At 54.0% G+C, this 5,000-nt stretch overlaps 1 pseudogene; it reads right to left on the bottom strand.

The window, feature by feature from the left end:
* Positions 1-4,103: 4,103 nt before the first annotated feature.
* Positions 4,104-4,220, bottom strand: LOC137329012 (U2 spliceosomal RNA; annotated as a pseudogene).
* Positions 4,221-5,000: the final 780 nt, after the last annotated feature.

Here is a 5,000-nt window from a genome sequence, read left to right as displayed (position 1 = left end):
ACAGATTGGTAAATTTGCCAGTAGGCCACCAATCAGATGGGAGAGGGTTGTGTCTCAACGGACCTCCGTCAGTCAGTCTCAGTCACTAACGAACTGCCGTGGAAGGAAACCTCTTTGAGTAAAACTAGTGACGTGACGTGTCTCACAATGAGCGAGCGAGTGAGATTGCAACGGCCAATTGAGAAAGAGGTGAGGTGCTGACAATCAGCAGCTCGTGTTGAAACATTCATTCCACGGCAGGCAAGACCAATCAAAAAAAATACTGCAGATGCTGGCTCGGCTCGGCTGGCTGGCTGGCTGGCTGGCTGGCTGGCTGGCTGGCTGGAAATGGGAAATAAAAACACAAGGCGTGTTAAAGGCTGGTTAAACTGTCGAAAGAAACAAGGCGTTAATGTTTCAGAAGCGCCTATTGAAAGACGTCTCTCAAGCTGCTCCCTGACTGGGCCCTGTCCGTTGTCATGTTAATCCCAGGGCGGGGCGGGACTGCTTTGACCGGGAGACCTGTTTTCTGGGACGCAGGTGTGACATTCCAGGGAGGCACCTACTTTGTGCTGATTCGAAACGACCACGACAACGGCAACTTGCAGTTCTATATTACAACAACAACAACGCGCGTGTGGTAGTTGGGAGGGGCTGCGTTCGCGCTCTCCCCCCTGCATTGAAACTCAAAGTTCGATTTTCAATCCCATAGTCCACCAATCGGATGGGAGACGGTGTGTGTGTGTGTGTGTGTGTGTGTGTCAGTGTCAGTGTCAGTGTCAGTCAGTGAGTCAGTGTCTCTCTCTCTCTCTCTCTCTCTCACTCAGAGCTGCTGTGGAAGGAAACCTTTTTAAAAAGAACTTGCATATTGAAAAAAAGATGTGTCTCAAGCTGCCGGGCCCTGTCCATTGTCACGTTAATGGCAGGACGGGGCAGGACTGCTTTGACCAGGAGACCTGTTTTCTGGGACGCAGGTGTGAGATTCCAGGGGACCTGCTTTGTGCTGATTTCCCTGCGTCCGTCCGTCCGTCCCTGCCTCCCTCCCCCCAGGACTTCCTTCTGAACACCTTTGTCATTGAATCGAGGGTCAAAAGCCTGCCTGTGAAAGGGAAGGATCAGCCGGTCAGCCCCCTGCTGGTCGCTGCTGCCAGTGCAGCAGGCGTGCGTGTGTCCTCGGCCTCGTGTCCAGGTCCCTCAGGGACTTGAGGCAGCTCTCCCCGGTGGTCTCGTGGTCAGGACCGGGCTTCGAATCCCAGTCGGGGGGGGATGACTTTCTGCTGCAGATTAATTGGCATGAAGGAAAGTCTCCCCTCCTGAGCGTAAAGCTCCACCACCACCACCACCACCGCCTTTTCCTCCCCTTGACAAACGGACAGACAGACAGACAGACAGTCAGTCCAGTTCGGGAGCGCAGCTTTCATTAAGCAATGGCGTTTGTGACAACTCATCGTCTGACAGGTTGATGATTTCCCCACACGCCTCCTGCCGAATAAAAGGCTCACCCTCCCGGACACTACCCCCAGAATCACCCCCCCCCGCCCCCCCCCCCCGGGGTGAATATTAAGCCCGAGAACACCGACTGTAACCAACCGCAGTGAAAAGTTGAAGTGGCAACTCATTAACCAGATTTATTTTGGGCAACTCATTAACCAGATTTTTTGTTCATTTGGTTTATGAGTTGCCAAGTGTAAATCTGGTTAATGAGTTGCCACTTCAACTTTTCACTGCGGTTGGTTACAGTCGGTGTTCTCGGGCTTAATATTCGCCCCGGGGGGGGGGGGGGGGTGTATAGCGGGCGATGGCCGGTGTGGAGTGCGTTTTTTGGGGGTTGATTTTCACTTTGCCTCGCTGGTGGAATTTGTGGGAGGCAGGCAAGGGGATTGGTGTGGGCTGGTGGGCGGCAAGGGAGATGCTTGCTTCGGGGTGTTATCCTCACTTTGGTCCGCTGGTGAGAGTAGGCAGCGGCAGGCAGGCAGGCAGGCAAGTGTGATGTAGTGTGGGGTGCAGTGCAGTGCGGTGCAGTGCGGTGCTGCCCTGTCGTTTATGAAAGGTTGTAATGACACTGCTTTGCAGCTGACCATGTCCACTGATTTGTGACGCCCGTATGGAGGCTGATATCTCAGGAGGGCCGAGGCCGATTTCCTCCGGGGACGGCTCGTCGCGTGCGGCAGGACGAGGCGCAGCGGACGGTACCGAGCGCTCGGAGGTGCGGCGCTGCCCGCCGGAGGTACAGCGAAAGGCTGCAAACCGCTTTCCGCCTGCTAACTCGGCGGCCGTCAGACCGACCGACTCCGCTTTACCACCGGAGCTAGAGTCGGGCAAGGGGCACCGAAAGGTACCGGAAGGATCGCGTTCGCACGACGGGAAGTCGACTAGCGGGCCGCCGAAAGCGAGCCGGGGGCCCCCGGTTTTTCTGTCCCACCTGGAGACTGATATCTCAGGAAGGCCGAGGCCGATTTCCTCCGGGTACGGCTCGTCGCGTGCGGCCGGACCAGGCGCAGCGGACGGTAGCGAGCGGTCGGAGGTGCGGCGCTGCCCGCCGGAGGTACAGCGAAAGTCTGCGAACCGCTTTCCGCCTCCTCTCACCGCACGGCTCTCCATTTCACCCACTGGCGGATTTTCACCCTCCGACTGCTCGCTACCGTCCGCTGCGCCTGGTCCGGGCCCTGTCCGTTGTCATGTTAATGGCAGAGCGGGGCAGGACTGCTTTCACCAGGAACCCGGTTTTCTGGGTCAGAGGTTCCAGGGGACCTGTTTTGTGCGGACTTCCCTGTGTCCGTCCCTCCATGCCTTCCCCCCAGGACTTCCTTCTGAACACCTTTGTCGTTTAAAATAATAATAATAAATAATATGTGTGTGTGTGTGTGTGTGTCGGTGTCAGTATCAGTCAGTCAGTCAGTGTCTCTCTCTCTCTCTCCCTCACACTCAGAGCTGCTGTGGAAGGAAACTTTTTTAAAAAGAACTTGCATATTGAAAGAAAGATGTGTCTCAAGCTGCCGGGCCCTGTCCATTGTCATGTCAATGGCAGGACTGCTTTCACCAGGAACCCGGTTTTGTGGGTCAGAGGTTCCAAAGGACCTGTTTTGTGCGGACTTCCCTGTGTCCGTCCCTCCCTGCCTGCCTTCCCCCCAGGACTTCCTTCTGAACAGCTTTGTCGTTTAAAATAATAATAAATAATATGTGTGTGTGTGTCGGTGTCAGTATCAGTCAGTCAGTCAGTGTCTCTCTCTCTCTCTCTCTCTCTCTCACTCAGAGCTGCTGTGGAAGGAAACTTTTTTAAAAAGAACTTGCTTATTGAAAGAAAGATGTGTCTCAAGCTGCCGGGCCCTGTCCATTGTCCTGTCAATGGCAGGACTGCTTTCACCAGGAACCCGGTTTTGTGGGTCAGAGGTTCCAGGGGACCTGTTTTGTGCGGACTTCCCTGTGTCCGTCCCTCCCTGCCTGCCTTCCCCCCAGGACTTCCTTCTGAACACCTTTGTCGTTTCAGCGAGGGCCAAAAGCCTGCCTGTGAAAGGGAAGGATCAGCCGGTCAGCCCCCTGTTGGTCGCTGCTGCCAGTGCAGCAGGCGTGCGTGTGTATTCGGCCTCGTGTCCAGGTCCCTCAGGGACTTGAGGCAACTCTCCCCGGTGGTCTTGTGGTCAGGACCGGGCTTCGAATCCCGGTCGGGGGGGATGGCTTTCTGCTGCAGATTAATTGGCACCTCTGAAAGAAAGTCTCCCCTCCTGAGCGTAAAGCTCCACCCTTAACCACCACCGCCGCCTTTTCCACCCCTTGACAAACAGACAGACAGACAGACAGACAGTCAGTCCAGTTCGGGAGCGCAGCTTTCATTTGGAAGCAGACCCTGCTTGTTTAAAGTCAACGACGCCAAGTTATTTTGCACTTTGAATTATATCGCTACGTGCGAGCGGCACTCAGCCTTGGAGAAGAAAAAAATACCACTGAGCTGAGAAAGGTCTTTTTAAAACGGTTTCCTTCCACAGCAGCTCTGAGTGAGAGAGAGAGAGAGAGAGAGAGATATCAGCTTTATTCTCAGTAATAATACACACACACACACACACACACACACACACACACAGAGACACTGGGAAAGAGCTGTTTTTCCTTTTGAATATCTCCCCACAGGGAGCTGCACCGTTCCCAGAAACACTGCAATACTGGGTCGATGCGTGGAGTGGACGGAGCAAGCCCCTATTCCATCTCCCTGTTCTAAAAATCAATTTAAAATAATAATAAATAATATGTGTGTGTGTGTGTGTGTGTGTGTGTGTGTCGGTGTCAGTATCAGTCAGTCAGTCAGTGTCTCTCTCTCTCTCTCCCTCACACTCAGAGCTGCTGTGGAAGGAAACTTTTTTAAAAAGAACTTGCATATTGAAAGAAAGATGTGTCTCAAGCTGCCGGGCCCTGTCCATTGTCCTGTCAATGGCAGGACTGCTTTCACCAGGAACCCGGTTTTGTGGGTCAGAGGTTCCAAAGGACCTGTTTTGTGCGGACTTCCCTGTGTCCGTCCCTCCCTGCCTGCCTTCCCCCCAGGACTTCCTTCTGAACAGCTTTGTCGTTTAAAATAATAATAAATAATATGTGTGTGTGTGTGTGTGTGTGTGTGTCGGTGTCAGTATCAGTCAGTCAGTCAGTGTCTCTCTCTCTCTCTCTCTCTCTCTCTCTCTCACTCAGAGCTGCTGTGGAAGGAAACTTTTTTAAAAAGAACTTGCTTATTGAAAGAAAGATGTGTCTCAAGCTGCCGGGCCCTGTCCATTGTCATGTCAATGGCAGGACTGCTTTCACCAGGAACCCGGTTTTCCGGGTCAGAGGTTCCAGGGGACCTGTTTTGTGCGGACTTCCCTGTGTCCGTCCCTCCCTGCCTGCCTTCCCCCCAGCACTTCCTTCTGAACACCTTTGTCGTTTCAGCGAGGGCCAAAAGCCTGCCTGTGAAAGGGAAGGATCAGCCGGTCAGCCCCCTGTTGGTCGCTGCTGCCAGTGCAGCAGGCGTGCGTGTGTATTCGGCCTCGTGTCCAGGTCCC

This window comes from Heptranchias perlo, chromosome 12, assembly GCF_035084215.1.
Source record: "Heptranchias perlo isolate sHepPer1 chromosome 12, sHepPer1.hap1, whole genome shotgun sequence".
Classification (NCBI taxonomy): Eukaryota; Metazoa; Chordata; class Chondrichthyes; order Hexanchiformes; family Hexanchidae; genus Heptranchias; species Heptranchias perlo.
Note: the sequence above shows the minus strand (reverse complement) of the source record. Positions and strands in the feature narration are given on the sequence as shown.